This window comes from Myotis nattereri (genome assembly GCF_964212035.1).
Source record: "Myotis nattereri genome assembly, chromosome: 14".
NCBI lineage: Eukaryota > Metazoa > Chordata > Mammalia > Chiroptera > Vespertilionidae > Myotis > Myotis nattereri.
Window position 1 is genome coordinate 28,480,647 of NC_138089.1, and position 27,336 is coordinate 28,507,982.

The 27,336-nt window shown below is 41.6% G+C and overlaps 1 protein-coding gene across 2 annotated transcripts in view; it reads right to left on the reverse strand.

Annotated features, from left to right (window-relative positions):
• TMCC1 (transmembrane and coiled-coil domain family 1) overlaps positions 1-27,336 on the reverse strand; it is a 164,027-nt gene that overhangs the window by 126,603 nt on the left and 10,088 nt on the right. The window contains exon 2 of one of the 2 annotated variants that reach the window (XM_081105661.1): positions 17,982-18,231. The exons of the other annotated variant lie outside the window; for it this stretch is intronic. The gene's annotated coding sequence lies outside the window, so the exon portion shown is untranslated. The remainder of the gene's footprint in view (positions 1-17,981; positions 18,232-27,336) is intronic. 2 annotated transcript variants of the gene reach the window in all.

The window sequence follows — 27,336 nt, forward strand, 5'->3', positions numbered from 1 at the left end:
CCCTGATCGCCCTGCAGCTCTGTGTGTGATAGGGGGTGGGGCCACAACCTCCCTATCCACCCTGCTCTGTTCATGACAGGGGAAGGCGCCCCAACCCCCTGATCAGCCCTGCTCTGTCCTGATAGGGGGGAGCTCCCCAACCCCCTGATCGCCCTGCGGCTCTGTGTATGACAGGGTGCGGCGACCCCCCACCCCCCACCTCCACGGGCCCTGCTCTGTGTGTGACGGGGTAGAGCTATAACCTCCCCAGCGGCCCTGCCCTGAGTGTGACAGTGGCGGTGCCCCAACCCCCTGATCGGCCCTGCTCTGTGGGTGACAGAGGGTGGTGCCCCAACTCCCGTATCGGCCCTACTCTGTGACAGGGGGGAGCTCCTCAAGCCCCTGATCAGCCCTGTTCTGTGCATGACAGGGGGGAGCGCCCCAACCCCCTGATTGGCCCTGCTCTGTCATGACGGGGTGGTGCCCCAACCCCCCAATCGGCCCTACCCTGATCGTGACTGAGGGTGGCATCGCAACCTCCCAATCCGCCCTGCTCTGTGCATGACAGGTGGCGGCGCCCCAACTCCCCAATCGGCCCTGCTCTGAGCCCGACCAGGGGCTGCACCTAGGGATTGGGCTTGCCCTCTGCCACACGGGAGCAGGCCTAAGCCAGCAGGTCGTTATCTCCCGAGGGGTCCCAGACTGCGAGAGGGCACAAGCCGGGCTGAGGGATCCCCCCACTCCCCGAGTGCATAAATTTTTGTGCACCGGGCCTCTAGTCTATACTAATAAAAGGGTAATATGCTAATTAGACCGGACATCTTCCAGACAAAGCCACAATGGCGGGGGCCAAGGCAGAGGCAGTTAGGGTGATCAGGCCGGCAGGGGAGCAGTTAGGGGTGATCAGGCTAGTAGGGGAGAGCAGTTAGGAGTGATCAGGCTGGCAGGGGAGCAGTTAGGAGTGATCAGGCTGGCAGGGGAGCAGTTAGGGGCATCAGGCAGGCAGGCAGAAGGGTTAGGGGTGATCAGGCAGGCAGAGTGGTTAGAGGCAGTTAGGCAGGCAGGCAAGTGAGCGGTTATGAGCCAGCAGTCCCAGATTGGAGAGGGTGCAGGCTGGGCTGAGGGACCCCCCTCCCATGCATGAATTTCATGCACTGGGCCTCTTGTTTTACATAAACTCTTATGAAAAGTAATATTTTTAGAACTCAAGATACTCTGTTAGCATTTGTAATCGATAGGAAAGAAAGGAAAGACTAAGTGATGCCTTAGAAAGTTTTGGTTATGCTTTTTTTTTTAATCTAGAGAAATGATACCAGTTGTTTTTTTTCTAAGTGGTATCTGGTGGATGAAAAAATTGGAAGTCTCCCACTTTCAGTGTTATACATTTAATACTGAAATATTATACATTTAGCAAGGATTATTATACAATAGTCCTTGCACTTAAAATAAGTATGTATTAGAATTATAACCAGAAAAAATAAGAAAGGCTATCACAATACCTCAAAAAGGATGCAGGGGAAATGATGAAAGCTTGGATTATAAGCTCTACAAGAGCAGGAAACATCTGTCTTATTTACCATTATATCCCTAGTACCTTGTACAATGTCTAGCACATTTTTTTTAATTGATCTCAGAGAGGAAGGGAAAGGGAGAGACAGAAACATCAATGATGAGAGAGAATCATTGATCAGCTGCCTCCTGCACACGCCCCACTGGGGATTAAGCCTGCAAACCGGGGCATGTGCCCTTGACCGGAATCGAACATAGGTTCCTTCAGTCCGCAGGCTGATGCTCTATCCACTGAGCCAAACCAGCTAGGGCTCTAGCACATATTTATGTGTTCAATAAATGTGTCAGAATAAATGAAAGAATGAATGAGGGAACAAATGAACATCCTAAAAGCTCAATGAAGAAAAAACAGTTCAGAAGTAAAATATACATTTGTTGATCAACATAAAGGCCAGGAACAAGAAGAAATCAGAGATAACCTCGAGTTTCATGGACTAGTTAGCTAAGTGAATGATAAGCCATTAATTAAGATAAGTAAAACTAGAGTAAGAATAGGGATATGGGAATGTGAAGAGATCATAGCAAAATGCTAAAGAATTTGGTTGGGAGACATTAGGTTTCAAGAACCAGTAGGGAGTCTAGACTACAGATGCAGATTTAGGAGTTACCATATGAAGCTTAATATCAGAGATCAGAATTACCACACACCATAGTTTATGAACTCTCATGATCTTAATCAATAACAGAATAGGATATGCATATCAAAATGAAATACACCCACTATTATGGCGCCCTGATGCCCTAACCTGATCTTTGCCCCAGATTTTTTTAAAACACAGATTTATGAAATAAATGCACTTTATGCTTTAAGGTCATCATTTGCCTTCTAATAGGATACAAAGGCCCACAGTTCTATTTTTACTATTTACTACAGACAGAATTCTGGGCTCACAGATCCAAGGAATATCAGAAATTCAATAGACTTTGCATTATTTACCAAAAAAACCCCCAAAATTTATATACTGGATTTATTCAATATTATTTGCTGAAAAAATCATAAAATAAAGGTTTGCCACACTCTACTGACTTTTTAAAGTTTCAGTTTGAAACTTGAAATATTTCTGATAAAACCAATGTTTTGATAGAGCAATCTTTGTCAATAAACAATGTTTTTACAGATGTTTATTCTCACAGTAGGACAGGAAAAGTTATTTTTGGACACTTCTTTCCTCTTATTCCAAAATTACAATATGATACTTCCAATAGTCCTTACTTATGCAAGTCTCTTCCCCCTCCAATTCATTCTATCTACAAATTGGGGGGTGGGGGGAACCTCCCCATTTCATTTCAACTCTACCTCTCAAAATTCATCCTTTATATCTTTTTTTTTAAAAACCTCACCTGAGGAGTGAGAATATTTTCCCACTGATTTTAGAAAGAGTGGAAGGGAGAGGAAAGGGGCTTGGAGGAGTGGGGGGAAGAAACATGGATGTGACAGAGATACGTTAATTGGTTGCCTCCCACTAGCACCCCAGGGTGGGAATCAGACCTGCAACCCAGGTATGTACCCTTGTAATTGAATCAGCCACCCTCTGGTGCACAGGCCAATGCTCTAACCACTGAACAACACTGGCCAGGATCATCCTTTATATCTTAAACTGACCTTACTCAGAACTAAGCTCGACATGGGGGAGACCTGGGGTGGGACAGGGGTTGGGTGAAGAGTGGCAAAAAGGAAAAAATAAGAGACATCTATAATACTGTCAACAATAAAATAAAATAAATTTTAAAAAGACAATTAAGCTAATGGAAAAAATTCTTCAAATATTGGCAGATCCTGTAAACTCTGCTTAAGCAGGAAATTTTTAATTTTTTTATACTTACCCAATACCTAATTATTTTTCATAAAAATCCTCATAATATATACTAAGTAAAGTTTTCTAGCAATAGAGATTCTCACTAAAGCTAATTATAAGGAAACAAATTACAAGACAAGGTATACTAACTTCTAAAAGTGCTACAAATATTTATGTTTGTGATGACTGTTACATTAATGTCCCCCAATAAATCTCACTTCTTGGTTAAAAAAAAAAATCAACTAAGCTTGAAATGTCAACAAATGGATTAGGCTAGCCTCATGAATGCAGAAACACAATATAAGATTAATTTGTCTCCATGCTTTCATGTTATTTTTCATACCTGCAATGTTATTCCTTTTTTGCAACATTTATGCAAACAGAGGTCATAGCCCGGCTGTGGTGGCTCAGTGGTCGACCTATGAACCAGGAAGTCACGTTCGATTCCCAGTCAGGGCACATGCCCAAGTTGTGGCCTCAATTCCCAGTGTGGGGCTTGTAAGAGGCAGCCAATCAATAATTCTCTCAGGGGGGTAGGGGGGGTGTCAAGCTGGGTAAAAGGAGACATATGTAAAACTTTAGACAATAAATAAATAAAATAATTATCTCTCATCATCGATGTTTCTATCTCTCTCCCTCTCCCTTCCTCTCTGAAATCAAAAATATATTTAAAAAAAAAATAGAGGTCACAGATCAAATCCTCCTCTAACCATTTCAGCACTCACCTATTGTCTCCTTTCTTTGAATTTACATAATACAAATTGAGTGGCCTTCAAAAATTAGCTGTTTTCCTCTATGTTGGAAAGTTTCCTGAAGAGAGGTGTCATATCAAAGTCCATAACAATAATAAGCACACAGTTAGCATTCAATGAATACTTACTAATTCAATGGTAGATCTGAATATATATATCTTTGATTTTTGGCTTCCTAATCATCCTTTGCCTCCACATTGCCATATACCAGAAAAAAAGAGTATATTATTTTGTTTTTCATTTTACTAGCAAATATTAGACCACCTAGAAAAATTTGGGGGCCTGTAAACATTGACATCAATCTTAAATTTATTTTACTTTTTATTTTTATTTTATTTTATTTTTTTATTTATTTTATTTTATTTTATTTTATTTTATTTTATTTATTTTATTTTATTTTTTATTTTATTTTATTTTATTTTATTATTTTATTTTATTTATTTTATTTTATTATTTTATTTTATTATTTTATTTTATTTTATTTTATTTTATTATTTTATTTTATTTTATTTTATTTTATTTTATTTTATTTTATTATTTTATTATTTTATTTTATTTTATTTTATTTTATTTTATTTTATTTTATTTATTTTATTTTATTTATTTTATTTTATTTTATTTTATTTATTTTATTTTATTTTATTATTTTATTTTATTTTATTATTTTATTTATTTTATTTTATTTTATTTTATTTTATTTTATTTTATTTTATTTTATTTATTTTATTTTATTTTATTTTATTTTATTTTATTTTATTTATTTTATTTTATTTTATTTTATTTTATTTTTTTAATATATTTTATTGATTCTCCACAGACAGGAAGGGAGAGGGACAGAGTCAGAAACATCGATGAGAGAGAAACATCGATCAGCTGCCTCCTGCACACTCCCTGCTGGGGATGTGCCTGCAACCAAGGAACATGCCCCCGACCAAAATCGAACCCGGGACCCCTGAGTCTGCAGGCCAACGCTCCATCCACTGAGCCAAACCGGCTCGGGCTTATTTTACTTTTTAAATGGCCAAGTCTATCATCTCATTTCAGGAAGAAAAACCTAATTACTAAAACACTGGAAGAGAAACACATTTCTGCAAAGTAAAAAAGAAAAAGGCAACTGTTACTTCAGAATCCTTGAACGAGCAATGCAAATTCTCTAGGTACAGGAAGAAATTAAGCAAACTCTAAATAAAATCAGATTAGAAAATTGACATTTATAACAGTACACTTCTTCAGTATAACTATAATTCATTGTCGAAACGTGACATACTGCTTAAAACATGGAGAAAATACATGAACATTTTGAAAAATTTGGTCAACTGGTCAGATTTTTCTAAACCTATCTCAACAATAAAAAACACACACGGTTTAAATAATGTTTTTCTGAACCTGAACTATACTGCACATGGTACCATTTAGGGATATCTAACTAGAAAAATGATCAGTCACTCCATGAAGCTCTTGATGGGGGGAACTCAAGAAGTTAGCTACATAGTTAATAAACTTGGTAATTAATGCACGTAGAAAACTATTATTCCAGGAACCTTGGTGCCCCAGGAGGACTGCAAGCAATCCATTGCGCTCCAGGGAGAGAATGTCAGCTGCCAAGACACAGCTAAAGAATCACCTGTCAGCAGATGAAGGGATGCTAGGAAAATCACCAGACTGCAGCTTTTATGTGATTAACCTGTTCCCTGAATTCCAAACCCCTTACCTACTTTTTCCTCAATTCCAAACCCTTCACCTACACTTTTCTTCTCCTTATAAAAAAGGTCAACTTGAGATGACATGTAAGATGGGGTTTATGGTAAACCATCTTCTCAGATCACCAGTCATCTGAATATAGCACCCACCCATAAAGCTTCAATCCTTGTCTCTACTTATTGGTTCTGGTAGTGACAAGTAACACAAATGTCGATTTTTTGGGTTTCACTCCCACTCCATCCTCTTTGGGTAGGTGCTAAGAAATGTGCTTGTTGATAAGTATCTAGTCCCAATCTAATATGAATAAAAAAATCTAATGTAATTCTACCAGAGTAAAGAAAGAACACAAACATAACCAAGCAAATAACTGAAGCCAGAGAATGGATTATTTCACAACAACATTTGCCACTCAGCCTATCTGGTGATTCTGTTTTCAAGAAACTGACTTCAAGGCCATACTGAAACTAACTTAAAAAAAAAGGGGGGGGTGGAGTGTGGGGGGAGCCTAAGAATGAACTAAATCACTGAATCAGAGCTAGAAGGGATTCTAATGATTTTAAAGATGAGAAAAGAGATTAGAATTAGGTCATACAGGTACTGGTAGCAAAGGCTAGAAAATGAAGCTTCTAATTCCCAGAAGAGCTACAGATATTTACTGAGTGCTAGGCACTATGTTAGACCAGTGCCCACTCTTGCATATCATGATACATCCCAGAGGTGCTCAAAAACATTTAAAATATTAATTTAAAACTTACATTTTTCTCTAAAGAAATTTCTGTATTAGAGCAAGACAGTATCCACATCTCTAACAAGCATGTTAAAATAAACAGAGGAAAAAAACTTGTTTAGTAGAAAAGAATTTGGAATTCCAAATAATTGACCCTTCCTGTCCTAACTATAAAAATGCACATGCTGTTGTTTACCATTAAAAAGAGCTAAGACCATCAAAAGACATCTTTACCCAAGTTTCATGAGCCAATAGTTTAAGACAAATGAGCCTTATCCTGTTGGGAAAATGATCTGTTTTTGTCACATCCCACTAAAGAATTAGCTCTGTCACAGGATTAAAGTACAGCCATCTGAGGACAAAAGTCTAGGCAGAAAAAGAAACAATACTGAAATTTGATAAAGACCCCTCAGGAATATGGCATTTAGCTGTTTCAATGGCACCTTTCATCTAAGGATCTCAAAACAAATGTTATTTACATTACCAAGAATCAAAACTGTAGCACCGTGGCCTAATAAAAAAACATATCAATGACCTAGAGCAGTGGTTGCCAACCAGTGGTCCTCGAACCACTGGTGGTCCATAAGGTCCAAAAGGTTGGCGACCGCTTACCTAGAGGGAATTCAATACTGATGTTCTAAACTCAGCCCTCTGCTCTAAAAATCAAGATCTAGTTTTATGTAAAAGTAGTGTGATATAGTAAGAAATATATGTCTTCATCCTTAATTCCTGATACAGAGCTCCTAAAGCCCTTGGAATTTCCTGAGGGATAAGTCTCTTCTTTTATTCAAAAAAATCCCTTTCGCCCTAACTGGTTTGGCTCAGTGGATAGAACATTGGCCTACGGACCAAAGGGTCCCAGGTTCAATTCTGGTCGAGCACACGTACCCCAGCTTGCAGGCTCCTTCCCAGTCTGGGTCCTGGTTGGGGTGCATGCAGGAGGCAACCAATCAATGTGATTCTCTAACAGCGATATTTCTGTCTGTCTTTCCCTCTCTCTAAAAATCAATGGAAAGCCCAGCCGGCGTGGCTCGGTGGTTGAGCGTCGACCTATGAACCAGGAGGTCATGGTTCAATTTCTGGTCAGGGCACATGCCCAGGTTGCAGGCTCAATCTCCAGTAGAGGGCGTGCAGGAGGCAGCTGATCAATGTTCTCAACATTGATATTTCTATCTCTCCCTCTCCCTTCCTCTCAGAGATCAATTTAAAAATATATTTAAAAATCCATGGAAAAATATCCTCAGGTGAGGATTAAAAAAGAAAGAAAGAAAGAAAATCCCTTTCAACCATTCCTGAGTTTAAGCTAGTGAGGCGACTCTGGGTGGCCTCCGAGATAGCTTCAGAACGGAACTGGTTGCCAAAGGAGTCAAGCATCTGAGTAGAAAGTTGGAACTTTCAAGCCCTGCCTCCAATCTGGGAAAGGGAGAGGCTGGAAACTGAGTTAATCATCAATACCATTGATTTAAGCAATCATTCCTAGATAATGGAACCTCCACAAAATCCCCTAAACAAAAGAGTTCAGAGAGCTTCTGGATGATGAACACTCTTAGGTACTGGAGGGTGGTGGGACCAGAGAGAGCATGGAAGCTTCCCATACCTTGCCCTATGCATTTCTTTCATTTGACTGTTTGTGAGTTGTATCCTTTATAATAAACCTGTAAACATAAAGTGTTTTTTGAGTTTTGTGAGTCAACCCAGGGAATTATCAAATCTGAGGAGGGGGTTGGGAGAACCTCCCACCCCCCGAATTTGTAGAGAAGCCAGAATTTGTTGCAAAGCACAGGTGGCCCAGGACTTGCAACTGGCATCTACAATGGGGGCAGTCTTGTGGAACTGAGCCCTTTAACTTGTAGGATCTGCCACTAACTACAGGTAGATAGAGAATTGAATTGTCAGAAGCTCAGTGTTACAGAATTGGACAATTGGTTGTTATGGGTGGAAGTGGAGTTCTTGCAACATCACATGGAAAAGAATTTCCTGAGACTCTCAGGGGAGGATGAGTAATATCTATTTGGGTAGAAATAAACCCCTGGGTTTTTAATGTCCCATTTCCCTCCGTCCTGCCACGGAATGTGTCCTTCAGCAGGGTCAGAATAAAGGCCACTGCTCACAATTTCTGCTTCATATTAAAGTCCAGCATCATGCGTGTGGAGTCAGCACGGCCATGGGCTATGCGCTTGCCAACGCCACCTGGCTATGGAGAGAGAATGTGTGAATGCACGATGAGTGTAGGTCCTGCACGGAGCAAGGGAGGACAAGAAAGAGGGAACTCTTTGGGATTTTAACAGGAGCTTCTTCAAACTAACCAATTAACTTTCCAAGATTTCCAGAGCTTTGCTGGAGTTTACCCCCAAGCCAATCCACTGTTCCCCAGGCTAGACTGATGACAGGCAAGCACCTCCCCTGCCCCACCACTTCTACAGTGCATGTGCCTATCTCCTTCTCCTCTCTCCCCCACCCCCCCCCCCCCACATCCTCAACCCGCCCCAACAATCCAGTCCAGGAAGGGGAAAGAAAGGACTATTAATCCCCTAGTAGGAACAATGCTATGTGAAGCTGTAGCTTCCTGGTGAAGCTTCCAGGTGACCAGGATTACAATGTCTGACTTCCCTTTGTTTTCTTTCCTTTATTAATATTAACTAGCTAATTACAACAGAAAGAGTTGTGGGATGGAAAAAAACACACACACCAGTAATTCATTCCTAGTGTATATTTGTAAAGCTTGTAGATACAAATGGATTTATTGATATAATGTCTCACTTTACCTTGCTGCACATATATGAAGACCCAAAAATTTGAGCAATGTTGTCAGAATAGTTACTAAAAATAATTAGCGTTAATTTTATGAAATATATGTCATCTTTGTGCCAAGCATTAAACTTAGGATAAATTATTTCCAGTATATACAACTCTAAAACGTAGATACTGTCTCCAACAGCAGATGTGAAAATTAATCTCATTAAATTTCCCACTGCACACAAGTGACAGAGGTAAAGACTAAACCTAGTTATAACACACAAACTCTTATATATTATAGCAAGCTTTACATTTTATTATTTATATAAAATTATAAACTCTCCAACAATCCTTGAGAATAATATGTCCCAAATTATGCTCTTGAAAGACTTGCCTTAAAGAAAGACAAGTTTGGGGGGTGGGGGGAAGGACCTCTAAATTCTGATCTACTCCAGAGTTAACTAAGTTTTTCAACCTCTTCTTTCTTATGTTTCTTTTCACTCCCTTAGTGATCTCATCCAGGCTCCTGGCTTTAAATATATTCCATTTGACAACAGTGAACCCTTTCTCCTGTATTCCAGATTCATAAACCCAACTACCTATGCAACAACTCTACTAAGTCTAATAGGCATCTATAAGGTAATATGTCCAAAACTGAACTGTTCTTTCCCTCCACACTTATTCTTTTCAGGCTCCCCCATCTCAATAAATGGCAATGGCATTCTTCCAGGAACTCATCCTGAACTCCATCTTTTCCTTCCCAGCACACATACAATCTATCAGCAAAGCTAGTTGTCTTTACCTGAAAATATCATACCATGTGTCACCAACTTCACTGCTACCCCTAGTGCAAATGGTCATCTTCTCTCACTTGGATTACAGCAGTAGCCCAACTGCTGTTCCTATTTTTGCCTTTGCCCATTCCACCACCAATCCATTACCAACACAACAGCCAGAATAATGATAATGTCAAAATGGAAATCAGATATCATACCACTACCCAAAACCCTCCAAAGACTTCTTCCCATTTCACTCAGCATAAAAGCTAAAGTCCTGCAAAGGACCAACAGAACTAGCAGCAACTGGGAGCTTATTAGAAATGGACCCCACCTCAGAACTACAAAATTACAATCTGAATTTTAACAAGAACACCTTAGGTAATTCATATGCACATTAAAGTTTAAAAAGTATTTGCATAAGGCACCACAATAAAAGTACCCACCCTCCCAGACCCTTGCCATTCCTCAAGCAAACTTCTGTCTCAGGACATTTGCACTTGCCTTTTGCTATGGCTGGAATGCTCTTCTTTTATCTCTTCTCACCTCTTTAAGCCTTTATTGAAATGTCACCTTATCTGTAAGACTGTCTGTGAATACTCAATCCCTCCCCTCAATATGTCCTATTCCTCTTTCCTGTTTATACTTTTCTCATTGGAACTTGTCATCATAGGTTAAAAAGCTGCATTTTTACCTATGTATCTTGTCTAGTCTATCTCTCCGTATAATATATATAATACTAGAGGCCCGGTGCACAAAAATTTGTGCATAGGGAAAAAAACCAAGATGGCGGCATAGGTTAACGCCGGAGATTGCTGCCTTGAACAACCAAATCAAAATACACCTAAAAGACAGAACGGACATCATCCAGAACCACAGGAAGGCTGGCTGAGTGGACATTCTACAACTAGGAGGAAAGAGAATATCATACCCAGACTCAGAGGAGGCGCAGTGCTGAAGTGAAATACTGAGGTACGGAGTGCGCGCGGAGCGGGCTGGCGGCGGAGGGCGCGGTTGGTGTTTTCAATTGGGAGGGACTCTCAGATTCTGAGCTCCAGATCCGGGCGAGTCTCTAGGGACCCAGACTCAAACGGGAGAAGCGGGACTGTCTGGCTTCGGTCGGAACTCGAAGGCAGCTTTCTCTCCGAGGTTTGCAGCGGTTGCTGGGACTCTGTGAGGCAGAGCCCCTAGGGACGGAACTGAGAGCCGCCATAACTGCTCTCTCCGGCCCACCCTGTTGATCCCGTGAGACCCACCCGCCCCGCCCAAGCCCTGCGCAGAGCCATTTGCCAGACAGCCTCAGGCAAAGGCTAGATTAGCACCTCCCTAGAGGACAGAAGTTTTCCCACGGAGACACAGCTGATTCTCACAGCCAGTTGGCCTGGAGGTCAAATCCCCCTAGTATTAACTACAACAATCAAGGCTTAACTACAGAAAGACTGCACACAAAGACCACTAGGGGGGTGCACCAAGAAAGCATAAAAAATGTGGAGACAAAGAAACAGGACAAAACTGTCAATGGAGGATATTCAATTCAGAACCACACTTTTAAGGTCTCTCAAGAACTGTCTAGAAGCCGCCGATAAAGTTATTGAGATCCTCAACAAATCTAATGAGACCCTCGATGTTATGATAGAGAACCAACTAGAAATTAAACATACACGGACTGAAATAATGAATATTATACAGAATCCCAACAGCAGACCAGAGGACCACAAGAATCAAGGCAAAGATTTGAAATGCGAAGAAGCAAAAAACACCCAACTGGAACAGCAAAATGAAAAAAGAATCCGAAAATACGAAGATAGTGTAAGGAGCTTCTGGGACAGCTTCAAGCGTACCAACATCCGAATTATAGGGGTGCCAGAAGAGAGAGAGCAAGATACTGAAAACCTATTTGAAGAAATAATGACAGAAAACTTCCCCTACCTGGTGAAAGAAATAGACTTACAAGTCCAGGAAGCGCAGAGAACCCCAAACAAAAGGAATCCAAAGAGGACCACACCAAGACACATCATAATTAAAATGCCAAAAGCAAAAGACAAAGAGAGACTCTTAAGAGCAGCAAGAGAAAGAAACTCAGTTACCTACAAGGGAATACCCATACGACTATCAGCTGATTTCTCAACAGAAACTTTGCAGGCCAGAAGGGAGTGGCAAGAAATATTCAAAGTGATGAATACCAAGAACCTACAACCAAGATTACTTTATCCAGCAAAGCTATCATTCAGAACTGAAGGTCAGATAAAGAGCTTCACAGATAAGGAAAAGCTAAAGAAGTTCATCACCACCAAACCAGTATTATATGAAATGCTGAAAGGTATCCTTTAAGAAGAGGAAGAAGAAAAAGGTAAAGATACAAATTATGAACAACAAACATGCATCTATCAACAAGTGAATCTAAGAATCAAGTGAATAAATAATCTGGTGATCATAATAGAATCAGGGACATAGAAAGGGAATGGACTGACTATTCCTGGGGGGGAAAGGGATGTGGGAGATGCGGGAAGAGACTGGACAAAAATGGTGCACCTATGGATGAGGACAGTGGGTGGGGAGTGAGGGCGGAGGGTGGGGCGGGAACTGGGAGGAGGGGAGTTATGGGGGGGAAAAAGAGGAACAAATGTAATAATCTGAACAATAAAGATTTAATAAAATAAAATTAAAAAAATAAAAAAACACACAAAAAAAACAAAATTTGTGCATGGTGGGAAGGGGGAGAGTGTCCCACAACCCGGCCTGTGCCCTCTCCCAGTCTGGGACCCCTCGGGGGATGACCACCTGCTGGTTTAGGCCTGCTCCCCGGGGGATTGGGCCTAAACTGGCAATCAGAAATCCCTCTGGCAGCCCGGGAGCCCTCAGGGGATGTCCATTTGCCAGTGGAGAGCAGGCCTAAGCTGCAGTCAAACATCCTTAGCGCTGCTGAGGAGGAGGGAGAGGCTCCCACCACCATCGCTGTACTGGCAGCTGTCAGCCTGGCTTGTGGCTGATTAGAGCTCCCCCTGTGGGAGCGCACTGACCACCAGGGGGGCAGCTCCTGCATTGAGCGTCTGCCCCCTGGTGGTCAGTGTGTGTCATAATCACCAGTCATTCCCAGTCTTTCTGCTGTTAGGGTCAGTTTGCATATTACCCTTTTATTATATAGAATAGAGGCCTGGTGCATGGGTGGGGGCCCTCTGGTTTGCCCTTCAGGGTGAGGGTCCCCACTGGGGTGCCACTGGGGTGCCTGGCCAGTCTGGGTGAGGGGCTGATGGCTGTTTTCAGGCTGGCCACACCACCTTTAGGGTGGGGGGGTCCCCACTGGGGTGCCTGGCCAGTCTGGGTGAAAGGTTGAGGGCCGTTTTCAGGCTGGCCAAGCCTCCCCAGCGACAGAAGCTCCCAGCCTCTCCTTTTTTTCTTTTTGTTTATTCTGGGATTTATTTACCTTCTATAATTGAAACTTTGTAGCCTGGAGTGGAGCTCAGAGCCCGCCAGGGCTTGGCTTCCTACATCGCCAGGGACAACCCAAGGCTCAAGCTCAGTGGCCACGGCCAGTTGAAAGCAGGTATCTGGGGTTTATTTACCTTCTATAATTGAAACTTTGTGGAGAAACCAAGATGGCAGCATAGGTTAACACCGGAAATTGCTGCCTCGCACAACCACTTCAAAAATACAACAAAAAGACAAAACGGACATAATCCAGAACCACAGGAAGGCTGGCTGAGTGGAAATTCTACAACTAGAAGGAAAGAGAAAAGCACACTGAGACTCAGAGGAGGTGCAGAAGTAAAGTGCAGAGGTACAGAGGCATGCGTGCAGCTGGCAACTGGCTGGCAACTGAGGACGGGGAGCACGCGGATAGGGCTGGCAGCTGAGGACACAGCGAACACGGAAAGGCCTGGCAGCTGAGGACGCAGTGCACGCAGAAAGGGCTGGCAGCTGAGGACGCGGTGCACGTAGAAAGGGCTGGCAACTGAGGACACAGTTGTCTTTTTCAATCAGGAGGGAGTCTCGAGCTCCCGACTGCTCTGAACTCCAGTTCCGAGCGAATCTCTGGGGACCCAGACTCATATGGGAGAAACTGCACTGTCTGGCATGGGTCGAAACTCAATGGCGGCTTTCTCTCAGATGTGCTTGCAGCAATTACTGATTACTGGGACACTGAGAAACGGGGCCTCTTAGGGGAGGACTGAGGAGCAGCCATAGCTGCTTGCTCCACCCTGTTGATCCCCTGATACCCTGCCCCACTCAAGCTGTGCCCAGAGGCTTTTGCATATGAAAGGCCTGGCCCTTTGCAATCTGAAAATTACCTAACAAACTGCAGCTGGGTCAGAGAAACCCAGAACATCCAAAAGAAGGCCCAAAGCCGCACAGCAACTTGCATTGCTTCACAGCTGGGTTCCTGCTGGGTAGCCTCAGGCAGAGGCTAGATTAGCACCTCCTTAGAGATCCAAGAGCCAGTGTACCCAGTGGTCAGAGTGGGTCCATCCAGATTACAACTCCTCAGATCCATAAGGGACACCCTCAGGGGGCAGACTCAGTGAGCACCAAAGCCCCACTGAAGCAAGTCTTGCCCCAGAAGGGTGTCTCCAGCACAGAAGTTCTCCCACTGCAGACATAGGTGATTCTCACAGCCAATTGGCCTGGAGGTCAATTCCTCCCAGTGATACCTACAACAATCAAGGCTTAACTACAACAAGACTGTGCACAAAGCCCACAAAGGGGTGCACCAAGAGTGTCCACCTCCGGTAACTGGGGAGGCTGAGCCACTGGGCCCTATAGGACACCTAGCACAGAAAGCCACTCTATCAACACAGGGAAGCATAAAAAATGCAGAGACAAAGAAACAGGTCACAAATGACAGAAATGGAGGAAAGCAAACTACTGGATATAGAGTTCAAAACCACACTTTTAAGGTTTTTCAAGAGTTTTCTAGAAACCGCCGATAAACATAGTGAGACCCTCAAGAAATCTAGTGAGACCCTCGAGGTTATGAAAAAGGACCAACTAGAAATTAAGCATACACTGACTGAAATAAAGAATAATATACAGAGTTCCAACAGCAGACTAGAGGATGGGGTGGGAACCAGGTGGAGGGGAGCTATGGGGGGGAAGAAAGAGGAACAACTGTAATAACCTGAACAATAAAGATTTAATTAAAAAAAAAAAAAAGAAACTTTGTTGCCTGTGTGGAGCTCAGAGCTGGCCAGGGCGGGTGGGAGGGAAAGCCTCCTGGGCTCCAGCTCCGTGGCCACGGCCGGCTGAAAGCACATATCTGGGGTTTATTTACCTTCTATAATTGAAACTTTGTTGCTTTGAGTGTAGTTTAGAGCCAGCCGCGGCAGGCGGGGAACCTTGGCTTCCTCCATCATTGGAGCAAGCAAGCCTCCTGCTCATTCCAACTCCATGGCTGCCGGCCACCATCTTTGTTGGCAGTTAATTTGCATATCTCGCTGATTAGCCAATGGGAAGCATAGCAAAGGTATGGTCAATTGCCATGTTTGTCTATTATTAGGTAAGATACCAGAGACCCAGTACACAAAATTCATGCACGGGTAGGGTCCCTAGGCCTGACCAACGATCAGGGTTGATCTGTAGAGCGACTGGCAAGGCGATCGGGGGGCCCCCTCTGGCATCCACCTTGTCTGGCCTGGAGCTGCCCACTCGCCATCCCTGCCCCCGCTGCCACTGCTGCCACTGGTCGCCTCCCTCTGTGGGGTGACTGGTGGAGCAATCGGGGGGCCCCTGCTGGGACCCACCTTGGTTGGCATGGCATCGCCCACTCGCCAGCCCCGCCACCCATCTCCCACCTCCCTCTGAGGGGCAACTGGCAGGGTGTTGGGGGGACCCCTACTGGCATCCGCTTTGGCTGGCCTGGCACCGCCGACTCGCCGGCCCCAGACCCTGCCACTGCCCGTCGGGGCCTGCGGGCTGGGGGCAGCTCCTGTGTTGAGCGTCTGCCCCCTGGTAGTCAGTGCGTGTCATAGCAACCGGTCGTTCCACCAGTCATTCTGCCATTCGGTTGACTTGCATATTAGGCTTTTATTATATAGGATAAGCTCTAAGAAGACAGTATTTTTGTCAGTTTTCTTTCCCAGTGCTCAGAACACAGTACCACTCAATATTTTTAAATGCATAAAACAATAAACAAATAAGGTCTCTCTTCAAAACAGTATCTGATAAGACTGTATAAAATGGTCCCTTACCATTCAAACTTACATTTTCTCAGTATCACATAAAATAAATCAACTTTTTAAAAATTAATTAATTTATTTATTTATTTTGTTAATCCTCACCCAAGGATATTTTTCCATTGATTTTTTAAAAAATATATTTTATTGATTTTTTTACAGAGAGGAAGGGAGAGGAATAGAGTTAGAAACATTGATCAGCTGCCTCCTGCACACTCCCTACTGGTGTTGTGCCCACAACCAAGGTACATGCACTTGACCGGAATCGAACCTGGGACCACTGAGTCCGCAGGCTGACGCTCTATCCATTGAGCCAAACCGGTTAGGGCTCCATTGATTTTTAGAGAGAGTGGAAGAGAGGGGGAGAGACAGAGAGAAACATCAATGTGAGAGAGACACATAATTGGTTGTCTCCCGCATGCCTGAAAAATAGACATAATTTTGATTAGTTTCCAAAAAGGAATAATAGTAATTACCTACCCGTTTTGCTCCAAAGTGACTTTTTAAAAAATCAGGTGCCTATATCCTATATAATAAAACTCTAATATGCAAATTGACCAACAGTGGAATCACTATGATGCACAATGACCACCAGGGGGCAGATGCTCAATGCAGGGGCAGACGCTCAACGCAGAAGCTGCCCCCAGCCTGCAGGCCCCAGGACGGCCAAGGCAGGTGCCAGAGGGGGCCCCCTGATCGCCCCGCTGGCTGCCCTGCAGAGGGAGGCAACCGGCGGCGGTGGCAGGGGGTAGGGGGCAGGGCCAGCAAGCAGGTGGCACCAGGCCGGCCAAGGTGAGTGCCAGCAAGGACCCCCGATCACCCTGCCGGTTGCCCGACAGATCAGCCCTGATCACCATCCAGGCCTAGGGAACCTACCCGTGCACAAATTTCATGCACCAGAACTCTAGTTTGTATATAAAGATTTCTGGTACCAAGAATTAACCAATCAGACATAACCTTATTATGCAATATGGCCAATAGATGCAACTCTATTGTATGACCTATATATTTATAGTTCAAGACAGGGCATTCACACTGGATGGCTATTGTTGTGTTAGCTATTGTCATTTTTTCATTGACAATCTAAGGGAAAAGAGGTCAGTGCCCCTGAGTAGTTAGGTATTGCTTGTTTTAAAAATTCTTGCAGCACACCTGTTGAAAACCACTGCTTTATATCAACAAAATAGTCTTCCACACAAATGTTCTCATCTGATCCTCAACAATCCTTTGAGGTCTGTGTAAAGCAAATAACAAAAAGCCTAGAGGTGAGAAAACATACTTTAACCCTCAAAGCATGACATAATAATGTCAAAACTGGGAATGAAGTCTCTTGATTTCTATGCTACTATACCGCCTCTTGCAAATGATATTAAACCAGACTATAAAATCACATAGCCATACATTATGCTGAAGATACTAAGCTTTCCCAAGCCATTCAGTGTCTATGCAGAATGGAAACAAATTCAGTTCAAAAAAGTCACAATCTCAACTTGAGGAATAAGAATTCAAACTGCTTCCTGTCACTTACTAGCATAAGTCTAACCCAGAGTCCAATGACATTTAGGAAGAATTTAAGGAATTAGTTGTTATACTGCACAAGAAGGAAGTTCTTACTAAGCTATGACAATTGCTAGAAAAAAGGGAGAATAGAAAGGTAGATGAAACCAGCGAATTGAGAACTGAGTTCTAAAGAGGAAAGTCAAGGTTATATCATCATTTTATAGTGCTCTGACTGCCTAAGTGATGCAATTTTGCAAAAAAGAAAAAAGACATACCTCCTCAAAATCCCAGCACAACAGCTTTCCTTTCTTTGCATAGATGAGGATGAAACGTTGTAATCCAAAATGTTCCCAAAAAGGTTATTTTTTTAAAAGACATAGAAATAGAAGATCCACATGAAAAGAGATCCAATCTGGGAGGATGGAGACTATCTTCTAAATCTTGTGATCAAGAACAGCTGTTTACCAAGTATCAGCATCTGAAGAAAGTGCTAACTGCAGTTGTGTCTTCTGAAGAGAGTAATACCTGCTGGGACAAAGGAGTAAGAGAAGGAAAAAGAAATAATACTGAATGCAAATGAGTGGCTGGCAAACAATTACCACTCATTAGTCTCAACATTTTTCAAGTTGGTATTAATGAATATTAAAAGATCAAGTGGAGGTAAATACAAGTGGGTGAGCCAACTGACAATGGGGTTATCAAAGACAGCAGCAATCAAAAGTACACTTCAGTCCTGGCCAGGTATTTCAGCTGGTTAGAGTGTAGTCCCAATAAGCCAAGGTTCCAGATTCGATCTCCAGTCAGGTCACATACAAGAAGCAACCAATGAATGCATAAATAAGTGGTACAACAAATCGATGTTTCTCTCACTCCCCCCACCCCCTCTAATCAATAAATAAAATGTAAAAAAAAAACAACAACAAAGGTGATCCAGTTCTCTATTTCATGTTTTTTATAGTAAGACTAGTGACCTGGTGCACGGATTCATGCAAATTGAAAGGAAATTAATTAGAAGGTGGCTGGCGGGGCGGGACTGGGTAAGACGAGCCAGACACGCCCTGGAACCAACCTCCTGTGGTCCCTTCCTGTTGGCCACACCTGGGGCAGCGCCGTGGCTCAAAGGGCATCTGCCAAGTGAGCAAGGTCCCTCTGGCAGGTGGGGTCCCTCAGCCTGGCCTGCAGGGATCAGGCCCAAACTGGCTCTCCAACATCCCCTGAGGGATCCCGGATTGCAAGAGGGCAGTTCACCGCAGCTCAGCAGCTCCTGCGTTGAGCGTCTGTCCCCTGGTGATCAGTGCGTATCATAGCTACTGGTTGAAGCATCTGCCCCCTGGTGGTCATTGCGTGTCATAGCTACCGGTTGGACGGTTGGTCAGATAGACGCTTAGCCATATATATATATATATATATATATATATATATATATAGATATAGATATAGATATAGATATAGATATAGATATAGATATAGATATGATGATCATATCATACAACCAAACACAGACAAATAATATTAGGTAGTCTTGCAAAAAGACCAAGCACTCTTATAAAACAAATATGATATTGAAGGAGAGGGGGATTAACTGGGGAACTTATATGCATATGTGCATAGCCCATGGACACAGAGAATAGTGTGGTGACGACTTGGGAGGGGCGGGTGTGAGGTGGAGGGGGTCAATGGGAAAAATAAAAATAGAACAACAAAAAATAAAGGGGACATCTGTACTTTCAACATTAAAGATAAAATAAGTAAATAAATAATAAAGAAAAAAATAAAATACTGTATAACTAATGAAGATGTCTATATCAGCAGAATATATAGAATAATCATGCAAAAAACATATATATGTAGGTCTGGCAGAAAAACAAAGGTAATGTGGAAAGGAAGGGAAATCAAAGTTAATTTGACACACATCAGGTGGTTTTCTGTACCCTTGTTAGATATCTTACAGACTTAGGAATCTGTCATATAGATTTTTAAAATATATTTTTATTGATTTCAGAGAGGAAGGGAGACGGGGAGAGAGAGAGAAACATCAATGATGAGAATCATTGATTGGCTGCCTCCTGCATGCTCCTACAGGGGATCGAGCCTGCAACCCGGGCATGTGCCCTTGACCGGAATTGAACCTAGGACCCTTCAGTCTGCAGGCCAACACTCTATCCACTGAGCCAAACCAGCTAGCGCAGGTATCTGTTATATTTTTGCAGCAAATTAGGCAATACTTCTTGATTACTGCCAAAGCACTGCATTTCCATCAAACTACAAATTATAGAATACGAAGTGAGGCAAAAGTAGGTTTACAGTTTTTCACTAGATGTACCAGTTAATAATGCAGATTTTGTAATCAAGAAAACACGATAATTTCAAGAGAAGTATCAAAAGTGCTTTATTCAAAGTAATGTCCATCACTAGCTACACATTTCCCCATCTTTCAGGTAATTTGTGGATACCGTCCCAATAGAACTTTTCTTGTTTCGAGGCAAACCATTCAGAGACCCAATTTTCCACTTCTTTGTACGTTTTGAAGTGCTGCTCAGAAAGTGCGCATGCCATCGATCAGAACAAGTGGTAATCTGAAGGAACAAAGTCTGGTGAATACAGCGGGTGGGTTAATATTTCCCAGACAAGATCTTTTAACGTGTCTTTAACTGGTTTTGAAGTGTGTGATGATGCGTTATCATGAAGCAGAATTACTTTGCCCTGTCTTCCAGAACATTCTGGTCATTACACGATCAAAGCATGGTTCAAACTGATGATTTGTTGTTGGTAGCGAACAGTATTAACGGTTTCACCTGGTTTTAGAAGCTCATAATACACCACACCTTCCTGACCCCACCAAACGCAGAGCATTGTCTTCTTTCCAAAGCAATTTGGCCTTGCAGTCAATGTTGATAGTTGACCTGGATCAACCCATGATTTTGTGCATTTGGGATTCTCAAAATAAATCCAGTTTTCATCACCAGTCACAATTCGATGCAAAAACGACTTTCTTTCGTGCCGTTGAAGCAACATTTTACTGATGACTTTTCAGTTTTCCATTTGTCTTTTCTTCAGTTGATGTGGCACCCATTTTCCTTTAAAGTCTTTCCCATTGCTTGTAAACGATCAGAAATTGTTTGCTGGGCAACGTTTACTCTTTCTGCAAGTTGTTTTTGAGTTTGACACGCATCTTCATCCAATAATGCTTGTCATTGTTGGTCTTCAAGCTTTTTCGGTTGACCTGGACGTTCTTTGTCTTTCACATCGAAATCATCACTTTTACAGCATTTAAACCAGCGTTCACAAGTATCTTGAGATGGAGCATGTTCACCATAAGCTTCCTGAAGTATTCAGCAGCACTTTTCTTCAAAATAAAGTAATGAATTATAACTTCCCACAAATGTCTTTTTTTGGCACAAAATTTGACATTTTTAAGTGTAAAAATATCTATGATGTTAACATCTTTAGCAAATTTGACATATGAAGTTTTGAAGTTTATTGTCAATACAACAAAATTGCATACATATCAAATTGCATATATATCAACATATGTGTAACTCCATCTATTGAAAAAAATCCGCATTATGTGCTAGAGCAATGTCTGTTCTTTTCCTCTGCATTGAAAGGACTGTTTATCCTCTTAAATGTATTCATAAAGTCAGCACATTATATTGAAAAAAAAAATCCACATTATTAACCGGTACACCTAGTATATGGGAAATAATTAATAATAATGTAAGAGTAAACTCTTTCACATACTCACAACTATGTAAACCTACTTTTGCCTAACACTGTATATAGTGGATTGAAATGAAATACAATGAATGGGATTAATAGCAGATAAGACAATGCAGACTAAAATATTAGTGAATGTAAAACATAAGAATAGAAACTATCAAAAATGAAATCTGAAATATAAGCAGTCTGAGAAAAAAAGAGTAGAACATCAGCGAGCTATGGGACAACCTAAAGGAGCTAATGTGTAATTAGAATCTTAAAGAGAGGGGGGCAGGATTTGAAAAAATAATATCCAAAATTTTTCCAAATTTGATGAAAACTATAAACCCATAGAGCCAGCAAGCTCAACAAACACAAAGCACAAAAACCTGGAGAAACTTAAACCAAGGAGTAATCAAAATCAAATTGCTTAAAGCCAGAGATAAGAAAAACAATCTTAAAAGCAGCCAGAAAAATACAGAATAGGAGAAAATATTTGCAAATCATATTTCTTATAAGTAATTATTATCCAGAATATGAAGAGTCCTATAACTCAACCACAAAAAAACAAACAACTCAACTCAAGATGGGCAAAAGAATAGATATTTATCCGAAGAAGATACATGAATGGTCAATTAGCACATGAAAGATACTCGACATAACTATTTATTAAAGAAATGCAAGTCAAAACCACAATGAGGTATCAACCTCATACTCATAAAGATGGCTACTAATTAAAAAATAACTAATAATGTTGGCAAGAAGATGGAGAAATTGGAACCCTTCTGCACTGTTGGTGGAAATGTAAAATTGTACAGCTACTGGGGAAAACAACATGGTGGTTCCTCAAAATTTAAATCTAGAATTACCATATAATCCAGCAATTCCACTTCTGGATATATAGCTAAAAGAATTGAAAGCAGAATAAGATATATTTGAAAAAAAGTAAAAAAAAAAAAAAAAAAAAAGAATAAGATATATTTGTACACCTATGTTTACAGCAGCATTATTCACAATAGCTAGAATGTGGAAACAAGCCAAATGTCCATCAACAGATGCATGGATAAGCAAAATATGGTCTATACATACAATGTAATATTACTCAGCCTTAAAAAGGAAATGGTGAGAGAAACCAAGATGGCGGCATAGGTAAACCCCGGAGTTTGCTGCCTCGAACAACCACTTCAAAAATACAACTAAAAGACGGAACAGACATCATCCAGAACCACACAAAGGCTGTCTGAGTGGAAGTTCTACAACTAGGAGGAAAGAGAAAAACATACCGAGACTCAGAGGAGGCGCAGTGCTGAAGTAAAATACTAAGGTGCGGAGTGCATGCGGAGCGGGCTGGCAGCTGAGGGCGCGGTTGTTGTTTTCAATCGGAAGGGAGTCTCAGGCTCTGAGCTCCAGTTCCGGGCGAGTCTCTAGGGACCCAGACTCATACGGGAGAAGCGGGACTATCTGGCATCGCTCAGAACCCTAGGGCAGCTTTCTCTCCATGGGGCTTGCAGCAATTACTGGGACACTGAGAAGCAGAGCCTCTGAGGGCAAGACTGAGAGCAGCCATAATTGCTAACCCACCCTGTTGATCCTGTGGGACCCGCCCCGCCCCACCCCGCCCAAGCCCTGCAGGGAGACTTTTGCTGGATAGCCTCAGGCAAAGGCTAGCTTAGCATCTCCCTAGAGATCCAGGAGCCAGGAAGCTCAGAGGTCAGAGTGGGACCATCCAGTTCGCAGCTCCATGGAACCATAAAAGACACACTCAGGGGGCAGACTCAGTGAGCACCAAAGCCCCATCGAAGCAAGTCTAGCCCCAGAGGGGTGTCTCCAGCACAGAAGTTCTCCCACTGCAGACACAGCTGATTCTCACAGCCAATTGGCCTGGAGGTCAATTCCTCCCAGTGATAACTACAACAATCAAGGCTTAACTACAACAAGACTGTGCACAGAGCCCACAAGGGGGTGCACCAAGAGTGTCTACCTCAGGTAATTGGGAACTTAGCACAGAAAGGCACTCTATCGACACAGCGAAGCATAAAAAATGCCGAGACAAAGAACAAGTCACAAACAACAGAATTGGAGGAAAGCAAACTGCTGGATATAGAGTTCAAAACCACACTTTTAAGGTCTTTAAAGAACTGTCTAGAAGCCGCCGATAAATTTAATAAGGCCCTCGAAAAGACTGGTGAGACCGCCGATAAATGTAGTGAGATCCTCAAGAAGACTGGTGAAACCCTCGATGTTGTGATAAAGAACCAACTAGAAATTAAGCATACACTGACTGAAATAAAGAATATTATACAGACTCCCAACAGCAGACTAGAGGGTCGCAAGAATCAAGTCAAAGATTTGAAATGCGAAGAAGCAAAAAACACCCAACCAGAAAAGCAAAATGAAAAAAGAATCCAAAAATACGAAGATAGTGTAAGGAGCCTCTGGGACAGCTTCAAGCGTACCAACATCCGAATTATAGGGGTGCCAGAAGATGAGAGAGAGCAAGATACTGTAAACCTATTTGAAGAAATAATGACAGAAAACTTCCCCTACCTGGTGAAAGAAATAGATTTCCAAGTCCAGGAAGCGCAGAGAACCCCAAACAAAAGGAATCCAAAGAAGACCACACCAAGACACATCATAATTAAAATGCCAAAAGCAAAAGACAAAGAGAGAATCCTAAAAGCAGCAAGAGAAAGAAAATCAGTTACCTACAAGGGAGTACCCATACGACTATCAGCTGATTTCTCAACAGAAACTTTGCAGGCCAGAAGGGAGTGGCAAGAAATATTCAAAGTGATGAATACCAAGAACCTACAACCAAGACTACTTTATCCAGCAAAGCTATCATTCAGTAGTGAAGGCCAGATAAAGAGCTTCACAGATAAGAAAAAGATAAAGGAGTTCATCACCACCAAACCAGTATTGTATGAAATGCTGAAGGGTATCCTTTAAGAAGAGGAAGAAGAAGAAAAAGGTAAAGATACAAATTATGAACAACAAATACACATCTATCAACAAGTGAATCTAAAAATCAAGTGAATAAATAATCTGATGAACAGTATGAACTGGTGACTGTAATAGAATCAGGGACATAGAAAGAGAATGGACTGACTATTCTTGGGGGGGGGAAGGGTTGTGGGGGTGAGGGAAGAGACTGGACAATAATCATGCACCTATGGATGAGGACAGTAGGTGGGGAGTGAGGGCGGAGGGTGGGGTGGGAACTGGGTGGAGGGGAGTTATGGTGGGGAAAAAGAGTAACTAATGTAATAATCTGAACAATAAAAATTTAATTAAAAAAAAAAAGGAAATGGCATATGCTACATGAATGAACCTTAACATCTATTAAGTGAAACAAGCCAGTCACTAAAAGACAAATACTGTATGATTCCACTTATATGAGATACCTAGAGGAGTCAAATTCATAGAGCCAGAAAGTGGAATGGTGATTACCAGGGGCTGGATGGCAGGGGAAATGGGAAGTTATTGTTTAATAGAAATAGAATTTCAGTTCTGCAACATGCAAAGAGTTCTAAGGATAGATGGTTATGATGGCTGCACAATTACATGAATGTACTTAATACCACTGATCAGTACACTTAAAAATGGTCAAGATGATTTTATATTGTATGTTTAACAGAATTTTTATAAATCGAAAGAAAAATAAAACACAGCCAGAAGAAAACAACCACACATATGTACAGAGAGACAAAGATAAGAATGACAGTGAACTTCTCATTGGAAACAATAGGACAATAAGACAAAAAACTGAAAGAAAAATACTGTCAACTTAGAATTCTATAACCAGTAAAAATAGCTTCTATAAATCAAGACAAATTAAAGACTTCTTCAGACATACAAAAGCTGAAAGGATTTATCACCAGCAAACCTGTTCTACACAAAATGTTAAAAGAAGTCCTTCATTCAGAAGGAAAATGTACCATGTAGAAATCTGGAACTATACGGAAAACTGATGAGCACTGAAAATGTAAACACACAAACTGTACCTGACAAGCAGATTCATTTACATTATTAAAATAAAGAAAAAAAAGCACTAACAAGAATTTCCATAATACATATATCTTCCCAAATGCCTTGTCTTTTTTTTTTTAATATATTTTACTGATTTTTTTTACAGAGAGGAAGGGAGAGGGATAGAGGGTTAGAAACATTGATAAGAGAGAAACATCGATCAGCTGCATCCTACACACCCCCAACTGGGGATGTGCCCGCAACTAAGGTACATGCCCTTGATCAGAACTGAACCTGGGACCCTTCAATCTGCAGGCCAACGCTCTATCCACTGAACCAAACTTAAAAAAAAAAAAAAAAAAAAAAAAGAAGTACCTTACTAGAAGAGATTTCCCATCACAACATTCTTATAAATTAGAGTCAATATTATCTTTTTATAAAAAGAAATACAAAAACAAAAACAAAAAGAAAAACCAGGTATAAATTATTTGTTCAGTAACAGAGATCTTCTTGGTTCCAGCCCAGTGTTCATTACACAAACCCTTTTAAAGGGCTTGCCTACAGTAAAGTTCCTTGGGATAAAGTTTGATGGTGGTTAATATATAACATATTTTCCGTTGCCTCCAGGGAATCCCAAAGTCACTTAGAAGTAAGCTATAAAGACAGCAAAGACTATTCCTTGCTTTCAAAAAGTCTGAAAAACATTAGGTTTCAATGGATTGGGTCAGGTTACCCCAAACTTGCAAAACAAGAAAACTTTTGCCAATTCTAAAAGGAATCTATCAAGGCAAAGGTGTTAGAGCAATAACTGCAAAACAAAGCTTCAGGGTCGGGTGCCAAAATAAGAAAACACAAATATTTAATGCTACTCTATTATAGTCCAAATCTCAGAGGGAATGTGGTAAGAATAAAACCCCTATAACATCAATGATGCCAAATAGATTACAGAATGGGAATCCTGCCTACTATTCCTCTGAATACATAATACTAACATAATTCAGACACTCAGATATTCCTTAAGACCACAAGCAAATGGTATAATTCAACTTCACAGTGAAAGACTACTTGCTACTCTCACAAGGATAACTGAATGGTACACAACGTAATTCAAGATATTTCTCTAACAGAATTCTAGGGGAAGGCTACCTACTATTACCCCATCTGGATCAAAATTCTTTACTCCATAATGACAACAGGAAAATTATGTGATTTCAGTATTCACTGATGAATACTATGCCAAGACAGAGTAGCATTCTCTCAGCACTTTACCCCAAATAAGCCACTGGAGAACTTTCAACATAAAATAAAACTTTTCAAAAAGAAAATACATTCGTACCCTAGCCGGTTTGACTCAGTGGATAGCACATCGGCTTTCGGACTGAAGGGTCCCAGGTTCCATTCGGTGAAGGGCACGTAACTCAGTTGCAGGCTCCCGGCCCTGGCCAGGGCATGTGCATGAAGCAACTAATCAATGTGTTTCTCTCACATTGATGTTTCTCTTTGTCTTTCCCTCTCTCTAAAAAAATCAATGAAAAAATATCCTTGATGAGGATTTTTAAAAAAAAGAAAATACAAGAGCATTTTAAAACATATGCTCAACAAAAACCGATACACCAGCCCGGTCAGGGTGGCTCGGTGGTTGAACATCAACCAATCGAACCATAGTTCAATTCTGGTCAGGGCACATGCCCCAGTTGCGGGCTCGATCCCCAGTGGGGGGGTGTGCAGAAGGCAGCCAATTAATGATTCTCTCTTATCACTGATGTTTCTATCCCGCTCTCCCTCTCCCTTCTTCTCTTTGAAATCAATAAAAAACATATTTTTTAAAAACTGTTATGCGAATGTTCATAGCAGCATTATTCATAATAGCCAAAAAGTGAAAACAATTCAAATGTCCATCAACTGAAGAATGTATAAACGAACAAAATGTGGTGTAACTACGCAATGGGTTATTATTCACCC